The sequence below is a fragment of the Haemaphysalis longicornis genome, unplaced genomic scaffold (assembly GCF_048455015.1).
Source record: "Haemaphysalis longicornis isolate Haplotype H1 unplaced genomic scaffold, Haemaphysalis longicornis Haplotype H1 scaffold_2, whole genome shotgun sequence".
In the NCBI taxonomy this organism is placed as follows: Eukaryota; Metazoa; Arthropoda; class Arachnida; order Ixodida; family Ixodidae; genus Haemaphysalis; species Haemaphysalis longicornis.
In genome coordinates, this window is record NW_027526295.1 from 243,472,276 (window position 1) to 243,497,569 (window position 25,294).

Genomic DNA, 25,294 nt, shown 5'->3' on the forward strand with positions numbered 1-25,294 from the left:
ACACGAACCGCAACAGCATACTCGGTGGCGGCAAGGCGCACGAGATAACGGCAGAGTAGCGTGCGCCGCCGTGCGTTCTCTTATCACGCTATGATTTCCTGAGACGCAGCAAATATGCTCCATGAGCTAGAAGACTGCAGCTCGCTAATGCGCACAACATACTCCCTGATGTGCACAAATTTCGCATTAGGGAGTATAGTAATCATCAGTGCTTGTATTTTTCGACTTCAGTTTGGTTTTAAACTTTCTATCGCTTCTACAATACATGAGTAAGTAATGCAGCTGTGCAAAATATTCTTGTGGGAGTATGTTGTTTCTCTCGTGTGACTACACTTGGTGCAGAAAAATTTCCCGCTTCAAAAATTCGTGCAGCCTGTCCGAGGACGGCCTTCAATAGATTTTTGTGGACCCCATGTGAGGATGTTCCACCAGGCTCACCTTATTCGGGTGCGCTTATTTCACGTGACTTAATTTTAAGACTCAGTAGGAACAGACTGTACCCAACACAAAGTAAGTTAAGTGAGCTTGTTCAAATGGTTTTATACGTGCGCAGAGAACAAACTCTCTTAAACAAACCAATGGACTCAGTCATTTGGGTTTGCTGGCTCTCGCCGTGGCTGCTGCTTTTCCCATTACGAAACCCCTTTCTCCCCTTGTGTCCGCATAGGATTGATTTAAATTGGTGGTCTTATTTTTGGTGAATAAAAATGCTCCAAGGAAGACCAGAGCAATCAAAGCAAACTAAGCTTTAGTTCACAGGTGTTGATTGGGAAGTTAACTTTAAGGCGATTGCATGCCACTTACACTTGGGAACAGCTCCAAAGGCAAAATGAAAGAGCAGAGGAAGAGTAGAGCAGAGAAGCAAAAAGAGCAGCGGTAAAGCAATAAATAAGTTCAGCTGGTGCGGTAACCAGGGGTTGCAGTATTTAAGGGAAAGGCGGCAAGAACCTTTCCTTCCACTGGAGAGTCTTTCCCTGTTTTCGCGAAGACAGCGACCTCCTTAACCACCGCTGTCGTTCATCTATGTTGCACATTCCTCAGCCGCCATCGTCCACCCAGTCTTCGGAGCAATTGACCTACTTGCTTCATCCGCTGCAATTGTCGAACCATTCTTCCCTTTACATTCTTCATTTTGCGCACTCGAAGACGACAGCCTCGGAAGAGATCGGAATCCACGCGCTCCGCAAATAATCCACCAAGAAGTGTACGAAACCGACCAAAAGAAGCGTTCCTCGAAACAAATCCCTGTGGCCCGACTCCTGTTGCGAGTCCACGCATGCGGAGCTGCTTTAACTGAGTAATATAGCAGGATAAAATAGCGTAATGTGGAGCGGTTCCCCGACTTTTCCTGAGCTGATTCTCCACCATTTATGGCACTTGATTAGGTGCTGACAGGACGCAAATGCGAACGCAGGTTTCTTTGCTTCTGAGAAGAGAATCTGTGGAGCACCTCCTTTGTAATGGGAAGCTAGTGCAGTTAGTGAGCGTTTAATTCGTAAACAACGGGTACGTGGTGGCGAACCAGGACCTCTAATGCGCAGCGAGAAATAAAGCGTGTCTACTAGGCTGGAAAATTTATGACTAGCCATAATGTTGCCCTGTCAAGTCTTAGTAAATTATGTTTCGGGGTTCCTCGTGGAGCTTCCGACTGCTCTGTCGTGTTAAGAAAACGCCGGATTTTGTATTTGTATTTGTATTTATACAAATGTAATATTACAATTGGTTTTGAAATGCTTGGTTTATTAGTTAATTTAAGCAAACACACTCATGCTGTCATATTCGTGGGATAATCGTCAAAAAAAAAATGGCTGGCGATTACGATACTCCCTAATGCAATATTGGGGTGCAGCAGCGGTGCGCTGAGGCAGCACTCACTCGTGGGTTCTCTCGACGGCAAAAAAGAAGAGTCTCTGCGTCAGCGGCGAGAAGTGCGTCTCAGGAAGGGACCGCGAACTGCGTCATAGTCAGGCGCACGCCCATATCATAGTCACTTGACACAACACGACGCAAACACTTCCCACAACGATACAGACAACACATCCCGTTTCACCCATCATGCTTTTTGGAGACAAGCCCATGTTTTTTATCAAGCGTATTTTTAAGTTTCTCACTGATGTCAAGTTTCTACATCTCATTTCTTACCATGCGTCATGTCATCCTGGCCCTTTACACCAGTCATCTTCGTTACCTTGTGTTTTACTTTGTTTATTTTTACTGAAATGGTTTATTTTTACATTCATGACACTCAAATGAAGTAACTATACTTTGGCGCTCTTTGCCTTCGGTCGGCCTTGCGCCATAAAAATATAAACATCATCATCATCATCATCATCGCCTCTTAGTCCGCGCACCCTCCCCTCACGTTTTCGCCAAGCGTCGCGCCGTCGAGTGCCTCATGCGGGCACAGCATACTGCTCCCTCACCTTTCTTACCGCACACTTTCGGAGAGCGCTGGCTCGCGCCACCACAACGAACCGCCCTCGCCTCCCAATTTCGCGACCCTCTCCTCCTTTGCTTTCTTTCACTCGTTGATCTTCCCATCGTTCCCTCTGTCGCGACGGCGCCGACGCGGCTTAACCCAGGGACGAGCGCCAAAGGGCTGCGCCTAAAAAAAACGGGTACTTGGCAATACGAGAGACAGCGCAGGAAAGCTTGACATGCATGACCGCTGATGTGGAATCAGTGCTTACGTGTGTCAAGTCTTCCTTCTGCCCGTGTCATTTTTATATATATTGATCATGTCCAACCAACTCGCCCAGATAGCCACCCCGGAATTTACGGCTATGACCAGGACAGCATCACAGCAACCGCTATTTCAAGCACAGCGGCAGCAGCCGCTGAAGAATTGCCACCCGGCAGGCACGCCGGCAAGCCTTCCCCGCGCTAAAATTTCCTGAACGCCAGTCCTTTCCCCCACTATGTTATAGTGACTGCCGTCGCCAAAGTCTGCGCAGTTGCAGCATAGAGCGATATCAGTTGTCACTTATGCTCTTTCAACCACCCCTACTCTCTTATTCGTATCCGCCATGCGGGTACAGTGTTCCGCGTTGCCTTCTGTTGCTCCGTACTTTAAACGGACACTGAAGTGATTTGTAAACAATGCGGGATTACGAGCGCAAACTGTAGTCCGGAGTCCCTGGGCCCTGTTTCGACCACTCTGGCCGCGTTTACGCGAATTTATTTAGTAGAAAAATCAATTCGAAAATGCTGTCCTCCTCTCTTTACGCTCGCCCATTTTCTGTGGTGTTTTCGTGTGACGTCAGCAGGAGAGGGGCTGGCAATTGGCTGCGCTACTGCACGGCTCGCCGACCTTCCGCGACCGAGTCAGTCGGCCCACCGTTTAGTCCGCCGGCCGTCGAAGGGTCGTCGCAATTCGTTCGATCAGTTGAAACTAAGCCACAACACGTTTGGGAATGAAAGAATGCGCCTTTCTTTACTTCGTTAGTTTGTACACTGTATCTAGCTCCAAGTCAAGGTCGCTTCACACAAGTGCTGCACAAGCCCACATGCGACGCTTCGCTGACTGGTACGCCAGTAGGAAAATATAAGGCCTCTTGAAGGGGGAGAAGAGTGAGCGAAGTCAATATAGGTACTAAGGAAATAAAATCAACTGATATTTTTACCGTACAGCGTAAAACTAGGGTGCTGGAAGCACTTTTTTGCGCTGGGCGAACAAGCAGAGCGGTCAGGAGCACGACTACGCATCTGCGAACGCTTTCCCGTCTACGAAATGCAATTGCTAGACGTGAGCTATTGTGGAAACTCGGGGGACGCTTACTGGACGAGCGCAATACAACAAATAGTCACCTAAGGTGCTTGACATACTAAAACTAAATAAAAGTGTAAACTGGTTATACATTATATACTTCATATTTTCCATTGCCGCCAGCGGCCCCCTCTGGCCTAGTCGTCTGGTGCGCTAGGTATGTCACCGCAAGTGTTTTGCCAGTCACAAGTTCGAATCGCCGTGGGTTCATGCCTTTTTTTTTAATGAGTTAACTTTTTCGTTTTTCGCCAATGTTTTCTATACTGAGTTCACCTTTTTTTGGGCCGCAACGTTCATTGCTCCACGAACTAGTCCACAGAACTCGCGCAGGCTGGCACTGCCGCGCTAGCGAGTTCTTGATTGATTGATTGAATTGATTGATTGTGGGGTTTAACGCGCCGACGCAACGCAGGCGATGAGGCGCGCCGTAGTGGAGGGCTCCGGATTAATTTTGACCACCTGGGGATCTTTATCGTGCGCCGAAATCTCGTACACACGGGCGTTTTTGCTTTTCGCCTCCATCAGAAAAGCGGCCGCCGCGGCCGGGAATCGAACCCGCGACCTCGTGCTCAGCAGCGCAACGCCTTAGCCACTGAGCCACCGCGGCGGGGCTAGCGAGTTCTCGTTGGCGTGCTGTTGCCATAAGCACCTTCTGCTTGCGGGCAGCGGGCACAGGCCAGAATCAACAGACCCTTGGCCTGGTGCGAACACGCTTTTTACGATACAGGCATGAGCGAGGCAATCTCCAAATATGGGGGAAAAGCGCATGCATTTGAGCGTCTGCGGGGACGCGGAGGGCGTTCATGCACTGGGTAGGCCTCAGATAGTGAATGCTACGATTCCAAGCTGTCCTGGGAGGCTTATCTTATGCATTTTACAGCCGACAACATGGCAGAAGCGCGGTACTACGATAACTGGGATATTGAGAATGTCCATCCAACGACGCCATCGAATGTCAAACATGTTGTTTTAAAGATCCGAAACCGAAATCGAAACTTGTTTGATTGCTAACCTTGGGCATCGTCCAATCACGGCGCCCCCTCCTCCCAACGTCACAGCTTAGTTTGTGCGGCCGCCGCAAACCGCGCATGGTAGTTTTTCTTCTTTCGCGCTTTGTAAAATAATTACCGATTTGTCAACCGGATAAACGATGAAAAGTGTGCTAATTTGAGCCAGTCTACACAGTGCAAGCAAAAACGGGAGCTTGACAAATTCACTTCAGTGCCCCTTTAATCCAGTTCCAGACCATCTTTCCAGCTGATGCACTTACAGTATAAAGACATAATACACGCACGCATCGACGCGCAAGTACAGGTCTGCGTGGGTATGAGATCGAGAAAGCAAGGGATCTAAAGAAATCATGCAGTATTCACATGAGAGCGTCCACACTTCAGGAAAGCGCATAAAACAAAGCAGCAGACAAGGCACACCGGTGCTCAGTGACATGCGCGCTTCCGGAGCGAGCGTTTACAATCTAATAATGCATGCGGAGACGCTATACCGCAAACCAGATCACGCACTCTGAAACGTCGGTGGAGGGAACGAAAAGTCGACTCAACCAGAATGACGCGGTGCAGCCACGAAAAGATGCAGACACGTAGTAACGAACATGCGGTTGCCATTTGTGCTGTCCACGATGCAGGTTTTGCCAAGGAATGGGGCTTTTACTTGAGATTGGCCGGGGCTGGTAAAGCCCCAAGTGCAAGTACGAGAAAAAAGAAAAATAGACGGAAGTAAGTCCGAGTGAAGGCAAGAAAAACATAAATTTAAAACCGTATGCAATTTTGTGGTTAGGTAAGGTAGGATAGCTTCTCAGAGCGTAGACGGTCGCTACTTTAGTAGTGCGGACTCGCGCTATCTTCCACACTTTGCTTCACATGTCTATTGCTGTTTTTTTTTCTTTTCAGCTTTTTTTCCTTCGCTTTATTTCTTTAGCTCCATCTCTTTCTCGCTCACTTACACCTTTTATCTCGTCCTTCCATGCCCGAGGCGCGGTGTTGTGGTCTCCCGTACAAAGCAATACTCCTTTATGTCCAACCCTCTGAGGCCACTTTTCACCGCTTTCAGTCTCGGCCTGTTGGATTTTTTTTTTCCCGAGTTGCGGCACGCAATAAAGTTCCCGTTTCCATTTCGCGCTGTCGTGCCGCTTGAATTTTGTATACCTTTGTCGTGCAGCCCTGTCGCGTGTTTGTCGTCTTTGAACAACAAAACAGCGGGGATTTTCTCCTACATCCCTAGGCTGCAACAGCACCACTGTTCTGTTTGCACTGTAAATAGCTTTGAATTTTGTTTCGCAAGGACAGACATTTTAAAAAATTCGAAAGGTTTAAAAACAAAGTCACCGGGAACTCTTCATGTTCAGCCTGAACAATAACTGGGCATTTCAAGAAATACAATGTTAAAAATACTACTTTTCCTTTGAACTTCAAGTTGACCATAATTGTTCCGTCTCATAAATAAGGATACGGCATGGATGTCAAATCAAAGTGTAAGGCGGGAGCCATACTTAAAAACCATTATTCTTGCTCTTTTCAGTTTAAAACGCCGACAATTGCTGCCATAAAAAATTACGCCCACCTCCCCTCGCGGGAACCCTGGTGTGATGCGACGCTGAGGGGGGTTCAAGCGCATGCTTGAGGGGGTTCAAGCTTTCCCTATGCGTGACTAAATAAACGTATTAAGGGCGCAATATCAACAACTGTTACGGCAGTCCTCTCGTGCTGCTACTCTGTGCACAGTTTTTAGGCCGGTGGGTGTCAGACCATCCTGTGTTACGGTACGTGAAAGCAGGCTCGCTTGACGGGCCAGGATTGGCGCATGTGTCAGAGGTTATGTTGCCGGAAGGCTCAAAAAGCGCCAAGGCCGACGATCCGAGGTATTCACAGCATATTTCGCCCGCCTCCTCACATCAGAGGACACGTTGAGGGACGAGTTCCTTGAGGAACACCTGGTGACGTTTTGTGGGGCGCTGCCTCGGGTACCTGATGACAAGGAGAGCAGGCTATGCGCGCCGGTTGCGACAGAGGAGCTGTACGATTGCGTTAGACGCCTAACCGCGCGTCGGCGCCGGGCCCGGACGGCATCCCTGCACTGTTTTGTAAGACGTTTGTTTGCTTTGTTGGAGGGGTGCTTCTCGCCATGGTGAACGGCTTTCTTCTTCACGGAGAGCGGCCGGAATCTATTCGGGGGGTCGCGCGTCGTCCTGATAGCAAAGCCAGGAGGGAACCCTTCGGACTCAGGTGCGTACAGATCAATCACACTCCTCAACACGGATAATAAGATTTTCACGTCCATTTTAGCCCTTTGTATGAGCCACGCATTCCCACAGATCTTACGCAATGCGCAAACGCGCCGCGTGGCGGGGAGGTCAAGTTTTCATCCTTAGCACTGACCCGAGAGCTGTTTGACTTCGCGTCGAGAACCGGCGGTTCCGGTTGCTTCATATCGGTCGATCAGGCGAACGACGTCGAAATAGTGTACCACCGGTACGTGCACGGTGTTCTTGGTATCGACGGCTTCCCGTCAGAATTTTTAGCTTGCCTTAGGGTGGCTTACTCGAACGTGACTGCTCGGCCAATTTTTAATGGCCGCCTCAGTGAGCACCGCACAGTTACGCGCGGAATCAGGCAGGTTTGTGCGTGGTCCCCCTCGCTCTTTGCCCTACGCCTGCACCCCCTTCTGCTTTGCGTGGCAGCGTGCTCTTCCGTCCGCGGCTTCCCGCTGCCTGGTTAAGGCCAGATTAAGGTTTCTGCATACGCGGACGATGTGTCCCTTTTCCTCCGTGATGAGCACAGCTACAAAGCGTTTATACGGGGCTTTTTTTTTGGTATGGTGAGCTGTCGGGAACCCGGCTGAGCAAAGGGAAAAAGCAGAGCGTTACGCTTTCGGTCGCTTGTTACTGGCCTTGGTGGAAACGTAAAGTGGGTGAGTGAAATCCGGGCGCTAGGTGTAAATTTTCATGCCTCTGCAGGCGTTGTCCGTGAGACACGCAAACGACTATTGGACACGCCGACAAACGCATCGCCATAGCTTCAACTTTCAGACTTTTTCGCTGCGAGAGGAGGTATATCATTAGGTCGCGTGTTTCAGTTGCACTCTTTTACGTGGCGAGGGTGGCTCGGCCGCCTCGGGACACTACCAGTCGCTGGCAACAAATTTTCGCTCCTTTTTCTGGGCTGGCAAGAGCGAGTCGAGTCAGTTGCGCGAGCTTTGCTGCGTCTGTCCGCGTCATGGCGGAGGGGGGAGGGAGGGGGGCTTTAGCTTGCCATGCCTTATAGCATTGCTCAGTGTTTGGGAACTGGTAGATGACAATGAGTGCCCGGTGAAGGCTCTGCATGCTTCGCTACTTTTTAAGTACCGCACGCTCATTGTCTTATGATGAGCTCATTACCAAGTGCTCATCATACGAATCTCAATGCAATCAGTTTCCTCAACTGACCTTAGTTATAGGGCCATGCATGTCCGAAAATACAATCACTTCAAGCCACCCTCCCATCCATCCTGCCGTTTTTACGGGATCGAGAGCGCTATTTATTTTTCTTTCTTTTAAGTGCGATGCACTTTATAAGCGACCCCAAACCATCCACCGCCGGCGGCGGCGGCGTCCGCAGCCCTGCTCTCCCTAGCAACGGCGCAGAGCGGAGAGGAGCGTCGGTAGCAACGGCGCAGTGACGTCACTCACCACGTGACGCCACGCCCTCACCGCTCCCTCGCGGCGCGGCGGTGTGCGCCGCGCGCATCCCTCTCCTCACCCGCGCCGTGACGTCACGCACCACCTCCTCTCCCGGCAGCTGCCGTGCGCCGCTGCGCGCGTCCCCCTCCCCCTTCGCTCGCTCCTCCTCTCTCCTCGCTGGCTGCAGCTGCGCGCGCACCCCTCTCTCTCGCGCGCCCGCCTTCTCTCTCAGCCACCTGGCTCGGCGCGCTCAGCGCGGCGTACCCCCCTTTATATGCAGCGACAAACCGCCAGACCTCCGTGGGTCGGCTCGCGCGCGCTCTCTCGCTACAGTCTCCTGCTCGCTCTGCTCCAGTTTAGACCGTTCGCTGGCTGGGCGCCTCTCAAGGCGATGTCAGAATTACTACGCCGTGTACTCTCGGCGCAAGAAATGCATTCGCACTTCCTCACGATTCCCTTCGGGGAGGTGGGGGCAATTTTTTAGCTTTCTTGTAGCTCATACGACTTACTAGTTTCTCTTATTTGTTTTTTTTTTCTTTGTTTTCAACACGACAGCATTGTCAAGTCAATTGAGCAATTTTCTGTGGGTACTTGGCGTCCGCAGCTGCCGTGTTTTTCATGCGCTCCCGCAAACAGCGCCAGAACGGCGGCGGCGGCAGCGAGAGACGATGCTCACACGCAGCTTCAATCAGGCTCAGCGACAACTGGAGTGTAGAAGGAAGGAAGCGAACGTACAGGCTTAGCGACAGTTATAGAAACCGCCTGGTAAAAACATATGGATGTCGATTTCAGTACGTGCCGCACTTGCCCAGTGGGCCTCGTACTTCCGCGTATGTCAAAACCGATCCTTCCATTCAGGGTCTTTAAGCTCATATCAGCGTTTGGGGAGAAAGTATGGTTAATGCAGCAATGCTGTTTCAAAATGCTCTCTCGACGACGAAGTAATCCTACCACGTCACTCATTTGAATACCTCAACATAGGTACCTTTTGCAGTCTTTTGCTCTGCTTGGTGCTTGGATGCACTGCTTGAGTTGAGATGTTTTGTCTTTACTTAGCTTCATATGGTCTGTCTATTACACCGCTTTTAACCACTTTTTCTTGGGTTTCCTATAAACATATCGACCATGTTTTGTAGCGAAAGCCACACTACGCTACCTCGGGCAGTCTTCGCGGGGGGACCAGTTTTGCACTTGAGAGCTGGAGGTCAAACCACACCCCTTTCCGCAGGCGCCCGGCACGGAGCAGCGGCCCGATTCCGGGGAGAGATAGGCGGCAGGGGAGAGATAGGCGAGGAGGCTGCCGCCGCAGCAGTCTCCGCGAGCTCGACATGTAGGTGGCGACAGCGTCGCGCTGCTAGTGTGGATGCTCCGCTGAGCGGCCCGTAAGAATGCACACTGTGGGCGCGCTTCGTGCCTTTTTCTCGCCGTATGTGCGCACGACAGGTGCAAACAAGAGTTGTATGCTGTAGTTCGGTTACTCAACGTTCAATGTATAGCATGGAAGCGGCAGTCAGTGTTCATTATTACGCCAAAAAACGCGACGACCCATCGGGAATCTCAGAATGGCCGTAATTGTGACAATAAACTTGTACGCTGTGGCTCGTAGCAAGCTCGATCTTTCCAGACTATGGCTTTGAGCCTTCAATAAAATCATAAATAGAAATAAATCAGGAAGCCTCGATCTCTGAAATTCAGTTTACAACGGCAATCTCCATCGCTTTCACTGGTAGCATGACGCATTCTTGCATTTGTGGGATGCTCTGAAATGGTAACACTACTTAACTGCCCCGAAATTCCTTCTAAGAGCTTACGATATTTTTTGTGTGTTCAAAAGGCAACATAAAATTACTGAATTTTGATCAGCGCAGAGATATAAATGTAACCGCTCTAACGGGTCTTTTAAATGAAATTTTAGCGACTCTGAAGGAAGGTTTCATGAATAACGGTTTCGGATCACCTATTTACGGCTTTCGTCGCAAGTGAACTTGCGAATTGAATTGTCAACGCACGCAGTACAATCAACATCTCATGTTTAGCTAGGTTTTCGCAAAGTGACAAGCAGGCTTACAGTGTGCAAACCAAGCTTCTGGGACCTCACAGTGAGCACAACTTTTCTGTGACGGCTGCTCTGTTGACGATTTGCGTTCCTTTTAAAATCTAACAGGTGCCTGCAACAGCGAGATGTGTTTGCATTCTTGCGTATAAGGTCGCTTACGAACCCTAAAGACGGCAATAAATGAAGTTGCGCTGTTGCAGATGTAGTAAAACATTTCCTTTTTATTTCTCGTTGCAAATCGGCGTAACGGGTTCCCGGTAACTACTTTGTTTTGTAAACTGAATATCGCCTTTGTCTTGGCATTTAATTCTTGAGGATTGGTAAAAAATTAAATTCTGCGCATTTCATTTTTTTTTTCGGGAAGGGGGAGGGGAGGGGGGGGGTTCTGTTAATTAACGTTGCAAGAGCAGCGAGAAGAGAACGCATGTAACGCGCGCGAAAAGCCAAACTATTGTTATCAGTACTATTTACAATCGAAACTACATTAGGCGTCGTGTTCTGTAGCGGTGAAAAAGCAGTACACGTATTTTCCAAAATGATTAACCCCCATTTGGTCCGAGATTGTCCAGGAATTGTAGGACGCCTTTTTTCAAAATTGTATTGAAAGCAAGCATTGTGGGAAAAATTAAAGAAAAAATTGCCCCCACCTCCCCGAAGGGAATCGTGAGGAAGTGCGAATGCATTTCTTGCGCCGAGAGTACACGGCGTAGTAATTCTGACATCGCCTTGAGAGGCGCCCAGCCAGCGAACGGTCTAAACTGGAGCAGAGCGAGCAGGAGACTGTAGCGAGAGAGCGCGCGCGAGCCGACCCACGGAGGTCTGGCGGTTTATGGCTGCATATAAAGGGGGGTACGCCGAGCTGAGCGCGCCGAGCCAGGTGGCTGAGAGAGAAGGCGGGCGCGCGAGAGAGAGGGGTGCGCGCGCAGCTGCAGCCAGCGAGGAGAGAGGAGGAGCGAGCGAAGGGGGAGGGGGACGCGCGCAGCGGCGCACGGCAGCTGCCGGGAGAGGAGGTGGCGCGTGACGTCACGGCGCGGGTGAGGAGAGGGAAGCGCGCGGCGCACACCGCCGCGCCGCGAGGGAGCGGTGAGGGCGTGGCGTCACGTGGGGAGTGACGTCACTGCGCCGTTGCTACCGACGCTCCTCTCCGCTCTGCGCCGTTGCTAGGGAGAGCAGGGCTGCGGACGCCGCCGCCGCCGGCGGTGGATGGTTTGGGGTCGCTTATAAAGTGCATCGCACTTAAAAAAACCAGCGAGTCATGGCACACACCCCACACACAAGTGGGCAACAACGTGCATTATAAATTACGCCTTTTCTCCTCTGTCTTTAAACTTAGGTCCACCTTAGGAGGTTGAGACGTGACCAAATTAGGCATTTGGTTATGCTGAGGGAGACACGTTTCTGGACAAGGTGATTCATATCGGATTTGAAAATGATATATATGAAAATGACACACAAAATGCCACATGACTGACGCAAACTCACAACTGCTTAATTTTACCGAAACATTCCCCCTAAATACCCTTGCGCATCCATAGAAACGTATTTTAAATAATACGTAAAATTAGCAACTCGGTACAGTTGAATAAATGTTTATTCCTCCTCCTGAGTATAACCAACGACTGTCCAAAAATGGTATTTATTTTAGAAAAGGTACAGGAAGGACACGATCACACAGACGCTTGCGGGTGTAAAATACGTGTCCGGTAATGTATGGGCGATAGCGCAAGGGTCGCGTGCAGTGTAAATGTTTTTGTTTGTTTCTTCTTTCTATAAGGACACAGCGCAATTTTACAAGGGTGTGGAATTTGCATGCGTATGCACGGGTCTTGTCGCTTCTTACCCGTTTCGCGTACTAAACTTTTATCCTTTAAATAATCGCCACGCCACCTTCATAAAGCACCCTTCGACGTTCCCGAAACGGCAGACGACTGCACTCAACAATAGGAAAAGTGCAATGTGTGGAAGCAATGTTTATAACACGTTTCACACTCAAGCGGTGACCACAGCGAAGATGTTTTGTGGAATTAAACCAGCGCATTAACCCGCAACGGCCGCTGATTATTGCGTTTCTAGAGGAAACGAGCATGCAGTGGTTACTATGTCATTGCTTACTGCCAAACGAGCACACATATTGGTCGTTTTGTCGTGTGCAGCACGCGCCTTGAGCCACACGCAACGTGAAAAAGCAGACGACGCAAGAGCGCCATCCACACTAGGAGCGGTTCGTACCGCCGCCGCCAGGGGCCGACTGTGTTCGCGCTCGGGGCGAATAGTGAACAGTTCACTGTAGCAGCGGTAAGCGCGCGCCACTGTTGTGAAATAGTGTTCTATTTAACTGTACGCGCCACGAAGGGATGCCAGGAGGCCACGTGGGCGCAGAGCGCCCCTTCCGGAAGCGCCAGGCCCAGAGCAGCGGCCCGATGGCGGGGAGAGATAACCGGCCGGAGAAGCAAAGGTGAGGAGGGAACGGAGACGTGCGAAGCTTTCGCTATGGTCCCTAGAAATACTTTCGCTATCAACCAGGGTTAACCAAAGCTAAGCCACAGCAATTTTTTAATTAAATGAACGCTGCATGGTACGCTGATACTCTTAATTAAATGAAGGCTGGTACGATCCCTTTTTGCTGTGGGAAAGTGTACATTGGTCAAACTGGACGTTGCTTAAATGCCAGGCTTAAGGAAGATAATTATTCAAAGCAAGAACGTGTCCTTAGCCTCTTGTCCACCCATTGCGGCGTGTATTCCTGATTGTGCTCGTGCGTTCCTGCGCGCAGATTTGTTATTTAGGCGCAATAAACCAACAAATACGAAAGATTTTAGAAGCCAGCCACACTTTGAAAGCTGGTTCGAATTGCGTCAGTCATCCGTCTATTGCTTTGCTTAGTTGGGAAGTCGCATGCTTAGATCCGTAGTAAGCATGATTACGGTGCCGGTTCAGGGCATGCGTGTTAGGAGGTTATCCCGCAAGCTATCTGGGGTGCGGTTATAATTGCTTTCTTGCTTTTCCCGCCTTTGTGTGCCTCAATGATTGGTATTCTTGTTTTCTATATGTGCGGCCGGCTGCGCCGAGAACTCTGACGCATGTAGGGTGTGCGATTGGGCGCATGGGTATTTATGGTTGTGATGCCTTCAATAAAAAAACCAGTCGTGAGTCTGCGCTTGTTTTGTCTTCACGTGTTCACGACCCAGTCAATTTTCGCGCAGTTGTTTGTAAGATGATTCATTACCAACTCACCCAACATTCAATCCTTTTCCAAGCAAAGGAAGTGTATGACTTGGGAAAGCACCGTGTCTAGTAGTCCCCGATGGACTGTGGCCGTCCAAAGGGACACAACGGATGAGCAACTCCTGGGCATAAATCGACCTTTTTACCTCGCCGTCGAGTTAAAGACACGCCCGAGAGTATGAATTTTACTTCTGCTTGGGTTTTTCTTGCCATGGCGAAGGCTACGTAAGTTTTGCCTACTTTTAATTTTCTAAGCGAGATGAATCAGACTTGCACGATGGCTCCATTCGACTTCTTTGGTGCCGGAGGTCGATGTTAAATTAAATGCAGGAGGCGGCCCCCTGAACCCCTTCGCCACGTGTTCGGCCGTAGTGACGCGCTTCCGATATTCTCTCGTGATTCTAGGAGATGGAAGCAGGTGGAGAGATATATGAGGCTCTCTTCCTATTTGTAGTAGAAACGAGCCCTTTGATCAGCGAGAAATGGCTTGACGTCCCGTTTCAGGAGTAGTCGGTGCGGCCTTAATGGTGTAAGCAAAACGCGTGTACCGGTCGGAGGTAACGTCTCCGGAGACCTTCAGGGAGAAACGATACCGGCAAATTTCTTTGCGCCGTGACATCCTCCTCAGTATACACAGTTTTTTTCAGGAAGGATCAGTTATTGTTGCTTCTACTCTCGGTGTTGCTGCATCACTGGTACCACGGCTACTAGGGCAAAAGAACAAGGTGTTGTTTTCTCTTTTATTTTTCAGTTATTTGGCCGTATATATCGACATGTTATTGCTTAAAAAGAACGGTGTATAGAATCATGTACAATAACAATGTTTGCTGCTGGTCTGCTGTTTATTAGGATAGGTTTGGTGCATGGAAGATTCGGCGACTTGCATTACATGTGAAGGTATAACTTGTACAGCCACGTCAATGTCAAGGCGTATACGTGTTCCTGATGTGCACCGCAGTTGGGAAGGAAACACTTTTAGACGTTTGCCAGTCTGTCCTTTCTTCTGAGAATGCATTGGCTTCATTGAAATTGCGAGGATATTAAGTGACTTGAGTATAAGTGGAAACTGTCACCGCCATACGGGTATGATACAGCATATCTACATATTCAAATGGTGCGATGTTAAAAAGACACCCTGTAAGGGTTTTTGACTAAACAAATTTATGCCGCCGCATATAATGCAAAAATTTGGGGGCGGGGGGGATGCCTAGAACTTAATAAGAATGTGAAAACGAAAGCCTAGTTGGACCTTGTGTTTAGCAACGGTTGAACTTTCCGTTGAAGTTGGTGGTCTATCCCGTCACCAGTTGACCAGCGCCTGGTAAGAATCCCTCGAAGCTAGTTCCATTTGCTAGTCATCACCATTCCCTGGAGCGCGCTGCGTCGCCTTTTCCCAAAGCCCTCCTCTGAACCTCCTCCCCTACTCACGCTTCCAGATCACGCAACTTTAAATATTTTGCTGCGACTAAAACATACCCACACACAACACCCAGATACCTCGCTTAGAGGGACAGGTGTGGGAAGATGACGGCTGCCGACTGGAGCTCACGGTCGATTACCCAAACCTCATTACGATAACGTTGTTCCCCCTGTAACTCGTTCTGATTTTGGGTGGGCAGAGCCTATGCTGTGGACCAGCGGATGATGATGATCATAAACACAGGAAGATGTGCAGCATTATTCTGTCGACCAGACCACTGGATAATGTTCAGTTTTATTCAGTGGGACCGTACCACGCTATAGTTGATTCTTATTCGTCTAGAACAACCTAGAAGATACAAATCCACACTTATTTATATAAATAATGCGTAGAAATGTCTTGCGAGAACAGGTTGCAGCAAAAAGAAAAAAACGAGATAACTGGTTGGAATCGAACCCAGGGCGTTAGCACTAAAAATCCAACACTCTGCAACTGCGCCATGGAAGACGACCAACAGCGCCCATTTACCAGCTCAAAATAAAATATAACCCTGTGGTCTCCACGGCAGAATAAAGCGGAACATTATTTTGGGGCCTGGTCCACATAATAGGCAGAGCGTTTTGGATTTGCAAAAAGGAGACGGGAAAGCACGTATATAATCAGACCACAACCAAAAATTGCATGCCCCACCTGCCCCAGTTTGGGGCAGTGGCAAAGTTCAACGCGGGTGCATTGGAATGCCCGCGCCACACGCTGGGAGCTGGACCGTCGCTAAAGAGAATTTATTAAATCGAGTTACAGCTAGGACCCGCTGTACTTAGCTACTACACGGGTCGACAGGACACGGGATATGCGCAATGTGCTACTGAGGAAACAAAGTGAACAGCACACAAGTACACAAAAAGACAAGGCCCATCGCACCAAAGGCTCTTTACACTAATGGCCATTGCGCAGGTTAGAGTTGATGCGTGGGAGGGAGTCAACAAAAAAGCCACAACAGTTCCCACATCAGTTCTCCTCTGTACTCATATATATGTTCCTACATAGAGATATGCTTAGCCAGGCTGCCTAAACTGCGCTTTGCCTCTGAATATATGATTCCCTTCCCTAGAGAACACGCAATAGTTGTACTTCAATAAATAACTCCACAACATTGTACGGTATTATTGGCGACCTTGATAAAACGAGTCGACTAACACAGGAGGAAAGATTCTTCACCTAGCGCAGCCAGTTAATGCTGTATGCGCTCTATTGCCATTTTGCGAACACTCCACAACAGGGGGTACATGGCGTAAAAGGCACCTCGCTGGCGCCGAACAACAAAGGCACCCATGGCTGACAAACGGATCTCTCGATTTAGTGTGGGCTCCCAAGCTAAGCTCAAACATTCTGATGAGAAAACGAGGAATGCGGCAGCAACACGGCACTCAAATAGAGCAGGCTCTAGAGTCTCGGTGCGACCTCATTGAAGGCACTGGGAGGAGCGAACCACACCAAATGCTGCAAGGCGGTCACACATAGGCAGGGCTCTCTAGCCTCGCAGCCACCCGAAATCGCTGCGAGGCTGGAGGCATAATAAAAGACAATGTTCGAGGGTTTACGCTATCGTCATTCGAGGTGAGAATCTTACCATAGGCCGATGATGTAGCTTTTTTTTGTACTCGCAAGGAAAACGTGAAGAAAGCTCGTGCCATTACGCAATAATTTTGCGAGGTTTCAGGTGCGGCCCCGAACTTTGAGAAAAGCTGTGGCTCTTGGTTGGGAGAATGGGGAATTACACCGAACTGTTTCGCACGAATAAATTTAAATAGTGACCTGACGTATTAGGAGTTCCTCTCTCACAGTTTCGCAATACTGACTCGCACTGGTCGGAGCAGGCTGCGATCGGGCGTGCAACACGTGCTCGGGCGTGCAAGACGTTTCTTGTGACCCGCCTTCTATATGTCCTGCAGGTGTTACATTGTCTTTTCAACGAATTTTCGCTACCTTCTTGTGGTGTTCGCGTGGGGAGTTTATGCGCCGCATTAACATCTTTCTTCCGGTCGATGAGGGGGACTTCGGCTTGTTCATCTTTTTGTTTGGCAGCTTCTTTCTCGTTTGTTCTACGTTTGAGATGTTCGACATCCGTTTTTGAAAGTTGTACTGCAAACGTGTCTTGCCTATTTTCTCTTCTATATTGCTTGTGATTGGTGTCTCTGGAAGCAGTTCGAAGTACGCGGGGATTTCTAAAAAAACAGTGGTGCCACCTTCCGCTTCTTACAGGCTCGCTTTAGCCTTAAGTAAATATTTCACGCTTCTAGCTTGTCTAATTGCAATCTTCTGCTTTCTGGGCTTTTTCCCGTGCCTTTATATTGTGTCAAGTACTCCCCGGGTTCATACCAGGACGTCATCAATATAGTGTGAAAAAAATGTGTGTTCCGCCAGGTGTTGACATTTTTCTTTTAATTATAGACTGGTACGCTCACTCTCGAAACTAAGTTGAAAGGCCGGGATCTTTTTTAGCTGGGTCTACAGATTGCCGCCTCTGTTCACGACCAGTGACTATTGATCACTGTTTTGTTAATTGCAGAGATGCTCTCTTTTTCTGAGACATTTTGCGGTGAACACCCAGAAAATATATGGATATCACGCCTTGATCAACTAAATTATTGCCATTCGGCTATCCTGGGAAGCCACCATATGCCATGGTTGTTAAAATTGATCTGTACAGTCTGTGGCGATTTTGGTAATGGGATAGGCATGCTGGGCTACCTATATCAAGTCATATTTTCGAGAAACTGTGGCGTTTGTGCGTAGCGTGTATAACTCTATCGACCAATCATCTGAGTGGTTCCCTCTTTGAACCAATTATCTCTTGTGATTATATGCTCTTTCTTCATTGAAGCATGCTTAAGTCTCTAATTTACAGTTTTATGTAACGGACGCATTGGTCCTCCTGACGCGGGATTACCGGCCGATCCTCCACGTGGGTATTCTTTTCTTTTTACGAGTCCCTCATGCGGCGCAAGCCCACACGCACGCCTGGATACGTATCTGCGTTTAGATGATCGCCCTGCTAGCTTTTCTTCTTTTCTTGTTCAAAAAGCTAATTCTCTCGTTCCAACCTCTATTTCCGAATTTTTTACCAATTATCGCTTGTGATTATATGCTCGCTCTTCATTAAAATGCTTACATTTCTAATTTACAGTTTGCTGTAGTAGCCGCATTAGTCATCCTTACGCCTTATTCATAGCCAATTCCCCCCCCCCCCCCCCCCCCCCCCCGTGGGTACGTGTGCTCGGTAATTTCTTGGTATTTTTTCTGCGTATGGACGGCTGAACAAAGAGCTGAAGCTGCTCTGCTGTTAAAAGACGGAATAGACCCTATGCAAAATGCGCCCCGCCATCTCACGTCGACTCCGGTAACTAGGTCCGCCATTTTGGTACGGTCGTTTGAAACCGAAACCAATTGGCAAAACATAGAAGGCCGGCATTGACCGCTCTTGGTGATGGACTACAATGCCGGAGCATTGCTTCGTTCCGCAGTGCACGCAATGCGGAAATACCGGTCCAAATGGAGGGAAGGTACGTGAAGTTCCACGCTTTTGAACGAACTTTCGACGCGAACTATGCCGGCGCGAGCAACCTTTGTGACACGCTGGGCGCGGTGCGCTGGGAGCGAATATTTGCGTTGGTTCGCTAAGCGCGAGATTCCGTAGTTGCTGTCCGGATGAAAAATACAGCTGCGTTGGAGTTCTGTGGTCCAGCCTTTGTATTCTAAATGAGGCCTGAGCGTGCGCCACCTGTTCATGCGACTGACAGCGGCGCTCGACCGGGAAAACAGTACGACACGTTGCCAAAATTAGGCTGTTTTATTGCTCGTTCCTGTGGCTCTGCGCCCGCTTCATTTCATTGTTAAATGATACCGCTTAGCCCCTACACGAGCTTTTATCTTACCTAGGGCTGCAAACAAACTTTTCTTGCCGCAGTACGCCATCACGGCGCGGTTGAAAATTTCCTCTGTGGCGGGCGCGCACGGTGTGGGAGTGTGTTGTTGGTTTTCTTTTACGTTGCATTTAGCCGCGTGTCGTTGCAGAATTGGCGTACACTGTTTTATGATGATATAACGGTGGAAAATTCGTGCTTTTGCACTTGGTTCCCGATTTGCCGGGCTGAAAGGTTTGTTGTTACGTCAAGTTAACTTGGTATCTATGGTCATTTCAGCCACAATGTATTTACTGTCGAATATTTTGCGACTAAAATACACACTCACTCCTCTAGTTTGTCACATGCTGCATGCATACCTCCGACGTAGTGATAGTAGCCATTGATGTAGGTAGCTGAGACAATCTTCAAGTTTTATTCAAAAAAAAAAAAAAAAAACCGGCCAGAGTTGCATCAGGCCGCCGCGCATCAGCTTGAGTGCTTCTGCATTTTTTGTATCCACAGTGAAAATCCCAGTAAATTAAACTATTACGCTGATTTATAGCGCGTGCACTGTAGCAAACTGTGGATATAAATGGAACAAAAGCATTCGCGCACCCCTGCATGCCGCGGTCTAGTAAACACGACGTTGCCCAGCCTCTGCGTGCTCGCGAGATGACCACGGCGAAATGTGGCATGAATGCTTGCTGGTAGCTCATAGGTGACCCTTCAGGTGCCATGCCAGTCCTTGTTTCTGTCACTGTGGGGGGTGAGGCCAGCACAACTGGGGCGAAAAACCCATTCCTAAGCCGACCAAGTTTTCTCCCAAGCGCCTGCACGCCACTTTGTTGCTGCTCGCATTGCTCCTGTACTCGACGTGCATCGAACAGGCGCATTGGCAAGGGAAGAGAGGGGCCATTTTCTCGCGGCTTCTCCAGTCAACGTCTTGGACACTCGCTGGCTTGATGCACTGCTGTCTCGGACGTCCCCACTGTTGTGGCAGCTCAGTGCACGCAAGCTCCGGTGGCACCTCTTAAAACCTTCGGCTTGCAAGAGGGCGAGTAGGTGCACAGCAGCCAGGATGTGACTCCATGCTCCACTGCAACCCGCCGGGCAATCGCACGCTGCCTCACCATCGCCCCACTGTCCGTCTCAAACGTGAGGCACACAACATAGGGCCGGCCACTTTTCTTCTGGGAGCGAAAGCAGCTGCTGAGTACATGGATGAGGCCCAACCTGCAAGAACAGAGAGTGTAACAGTAGATAGCACTCAGGGAAGAACAGGACTAGTCCGCTACAGTTTATGGTAAAGGGACAGAGCAGAAAGAAGTGGCCGCAAGGAACAGGGTCAAAATGACCAGATTTTCTGTCTTGCTTCACACTGTTGCAAGGGAAATAATCTACACCTCAAACAGCAATGATGTCAAAATTGTTTGTCAAGTTCGTGCGTGCAAGTATCTGTGCATGCTTTGTTAATGCATTTTCAAGAGAAGGAAGTTTAACATTTATAAACTTCACCGTGGGTAATGATACCAGTACCCGCATAATCGTGTTCGTCATAACTTAAGCAAGCAATAACATGATTATCTGGAACTCACTTCCAGAACCTTTCGAGATAAATAGGCAAACATGCGGGCTATACCGATGACCCATCGAATTAAAAAAAATCTTCTTGTCCAGTGAGTTCGAGCTAACGAGGTTTTATCAATTCGTGCACACCTAAAACATGCGCTTTAGAAACAAACACAACCACCCCACCGCAAAAAAAAAAAGAGAAGAAAGACACAAACAGATTTTTGTGGCAGAACATGCGCAATAAATAATGAAAACACACACAAAAAAGAAAACTCAAGGCGTATGTGCGCTTTTGTAGTTGACTTCGCCGCAAAGCGCGATTGCTTTGCGGCAAACCCGCGGGCGGACGACCGTCACGGAAAACGGCCGCAACCTTTCCGTAAACATCTTCACCAAAAATGATCCCGCAAATTCGATGTACAACATCGATGTACAACATGTACAATCCACCCACTAGCGGTACGGTCTGGCGATCGTCGCTTTCCTCTTTCAGGGTTACTGCAACAGGGTCGCCGCTACGCATTTTCATGGTAAAAAACGGTGAACAAAGTGCTATACAAATGCTCATACCGGTTAACTCGCGTCAATTAAAAAACAAAGAAGGATTTACTTACTGCGAGTCGCACGTGTTTGTCCGCACCGATGAAGGCGAGCAATGCGCCTCGGTGGCTAGGCGGCATGCCCTCCTGCGCTGCCGCTCGGATGGGTCTTTGGCGCGGCACCCCGAGTGGTATGAGTCCAGGGGCGGATCCAGGCTTTTTCTGAGAGGGGGGTCAGCTCCTATCAGTGATGATGATGATGATGATGAGCAGGAGGAGGAGAAGCAGGAAGAGCCTTATTTATTCACTGAAATTTCGGGAAAGCAAAAACACAAGGAATACAACAAGTCATCAATTCACCTTCTTCTGCGACCTGAGTGGTCATCTTCTTGGAGGTTTAAATTCAAAAATTAAGGGAGGGGTCAGGACATCCGGACCCCCCCTCTGGATCCGCCAATGTATGAGTCTTCAGACACAGTCGGCAGCGCAGACAAGTCCTTCGTCCACAATCCGCGGTCGGGAGCCAGGAAACGCCGTCCAGTTTGAGCCATACCGCGTTACCGTCACCTACTCTTCCAGAGTAAACAATACGAGACTTCCCGATCGGCGCCCGTACCAATATGGCCGACGGTCTCGTTTACATCAGAGTTGCTAGATCACCAAGCAATTTCGCATAAGGTCTATTTGTGTTTTCATTCACCCTGTGCGTATAGTTTATCTACCTTCTTAGCTGAAAAGGGAGAAAAATCCGAAAGGATTAAACCAGAGGCGTGGATAATACCAAACATACTTTGCCTCACAGAAATAGAATAAAATTCTAAAGTACGAAATTCGCGCTTTGTAGGGCTTTGTACTGAAGCACACATGGGGCTTTGTTCGGTATCCCAAGAAGAAAAGCTAAAGAAATGAACGCTTTGCCTTTCGGCGACTAGAAACGCGCCATTGCCTAGAAGGTGCAATGATCATTTGTGGAATCCCACATCGAAACGACCTCGCGTGGAGCCCACTTTTCGCTATAAAGGGCTTTAAAAGGAGCGAGCGATGCATATTCGGGCTATAGGTACTAGACAGAAAGCCAACAAATATACCGCCGCCATCACAGTGATCTTTTGAAGCCGCACTACGGCGTTCTGCAAATGACTACGTCGTAGGGAACGTTCTTTTTTACGAGGCTAAGAAGAGAAAAAAATTCCTCGATTTGTTTCGGCGTCATTCAGCGCTACAGCGTTGAACTGAGATTCATGAAACATCGTAATGAGGAATCGTACTTCTCCTTCATGTCAAAGCTGCATTTGTTTCTTTTATCATTTACCATTGCTTTAAACTTTCTTCTTCACCAAGCAGCGTACTCGAGAACTTTGTATTACTCTCCACCCCCCCCCCCCCCTCTCCCGGCAGTGAACTGGAATGCGTAATAAATTATCGGGCACTTAAAGGGAAAGAAAACTGGCTTGCACCGCAATGCGCATGTTCGCTACACTGAAGTCGGCCAAGTGCTTGGGGTCAGCCTCCTACGTGTCGGCACGTACTCATTAGGTTATAATTTATCTTACTAGCAAAGTGAACAACATTTACTTAGTGTTTTTGATGTCTTGGCATCACATGCTGATGGAAATGAGGGGAGGGATGAGGCGGCCATAAGGGGTGGTAAAATTAGAATCAGTGTGGTGGGCGTACCAAGCTGAACTGTGGTAGTCGAGGACTATGGGGTGCAGCATTTGATGAAACAGGAGAGGATACCAAAGATGAGCACGGAAATAAACCGTTGAACTCTCGTTCAAATGTGTATTTCAGAATAAGGAAACAACTGCGCATGCTTGCAACGGTTCCGGTTGGATGACTCAAGCTTACAATTCCGCTCGCTGATCTCATAACAGCTACAGAGGCTATTAAACATCGTAAGCTTGCATTTAGTACACATAATTTGCACATTTAAAAAGAAATTCGATGTGAATTGCCCGCTTACAACCTAGGTTTGAAGGTGTGTAATTCGGTATAAATAAACCTCTAATGGATAAGGCTGAGACATGGCATCGTGCTCAATGCTATCGCCGCAACATTCTCCGACACTTGGTGAACCCCGAGGAAAAATATCGGCGACCAGCCAGCACTCTTCTAAGCGTAGAGGCGGTAATTCTTCGCCGAGCCCAGAATGGTCAACTTCTGTCCCCAGTGCGGCTACACCTCATCAACCCGCCCTCATACGTGACCCCACAGTGCCCGTTATGCCCAGCAAGAGGCACAACTAAACATCTTTTGTGGCATTGCCCTGCCTCTACCGCGTTACAGGAGACTGCTTTTCAGTGTCTCGGGGTACGCCGATGTGGCACCCTCCAGGAGTGGATCGATCCACCATCGCACGTTGGACCACCGGACGCACTCCGGCTCTGGCGGGTTTTTCTTCAATATTTTAAGGACGATAGAGGACCCATCCGTTTCTTTGCAGAGCCGACGTCGGGACCAGTGCACCTCGAAAACGTGGACAGCGGCCCCCCTCCCCCTCCACCATAAATTTCCCCATTTCTGTTACAAGGTTTATAACTTGTACAAAGCAGAAATAAAGACATTAAAAACATTTCGACGGAGCGATGAGATAAGAAAATTCTGGGGCAAGGAGTGGAGCCCCAAAAGACGGTTTAGGAGCGGTTGGAAGTACGTGGTGAGACTGTTTGTATCGCAGTGGACGCAAATAGGCTACCGCTGCGGATAAGGATGGTAGTGGTGATGAAGTGGACGCTGGTGACTGGGTATACGTCTTGAAAAATGCTTGCAAGCTCGTGTTGTCGCTAGTGAGCGTGATGTTAGTGCAGGCGGAGTAGGCGGCATCATCACCATCATCATCAACAGTCTACTCAGGGCCACTGCAGGGCGAAGGCCTCTCCCACTGACTTCTAACCACTCCTGTCCTGCGCCGCTCGAGTCCAGTGTTGGCCACCGAACTTCCGTATTGCATCCCTCCATCGTGTTATTGGCCTTCCACCCCCCCCCCCCCCCCCCCTTACTAGACCTGTCTCATTTCATACTCTCTTGCCGCCTTCGAGCCCTTGGTAACATAGTGGATACCACGGCGGTAAAGAGTATGATATGGGAACGACGGTGACAGAAGTGAGAGCAGATAGAAGCTGCCAATGCCGTTGCTAAGCAAAGAACGGTGACTGATAAGACAGACGTTAGAGTGAGGCTTTATGAAAAAACTCAATGATTTTGCCTCGTCGTGAATAGGAAGGACCCAAAGTACGGGTGGCGCAGTGTGCGTGTGCGACTCGCGAAGGGCGGGTGAGAAATGCCGACTTACCAGCTTTTGATTCCAGAGCAAAGCGTGCTCGTCGGACTCCAAACGGAGGAATTGGATGCTAACGTGTCCATGAGAATTTACAAATGGCTCTTCTTAGTTGTACGTGCATCGCAGCGCCGTGCTGACGTTTGCTCAAAGGTGCCAGCGTTGTCTTGCTCATCGGGCGAAAAAGCCCCCGTTCCCAAAACCTGAAACGTAAATTCCCACTTTCATCGACGGTTTGTGCGGTTCCATACGGGCTGCCTCTTAAAAAGGGCTCTCTTCCCTGCCTCACCCAGAGGCTCAGCAGTCTCCAGCGAGACAGGGCGCTCTGGGCGGTGCAATGGTGCAGTCCCAGTAGGCGACGCGGTCTCTTCTGTTCCTCTCGGCAACGAACACGCACGAGAATTCGATTACACACCAATGTTTCCGCATTCGCTACACCATAAGGAGTGCTTGCGGGTCCTCGTTGCTTTTCTTTACTTCTCATTTAGGAGTGCTTTCTCTCAAATACCTTCTATTTTTTATACAATAATTTCCTCCGCGAGGTCGTATTCAACAATAGAGTCTTGCCGCTCAATCAAACCACCCCACATCTGCTGCCCGTCATTGCACGCTGACGGGGAAACTCTCGTACCACCGGTCGACACCTGAAAAGCGAGCCCGTCTATGGGACAGGTAAAAAGCCGTGTGTCAGAAGCAGGCATATTCGCGATTTCGACACATAATATCTTATGGCTTTAGCTGCTCTTACTATAGGTCACGAACAAGAAAAGAGAAATTAGGAAGCTTAAAACTATATGAAGGAAGATTGGCCACATGTTAGTTTACCGAACGAGAAAGAGAGAGAGAGAATAAACGTTTA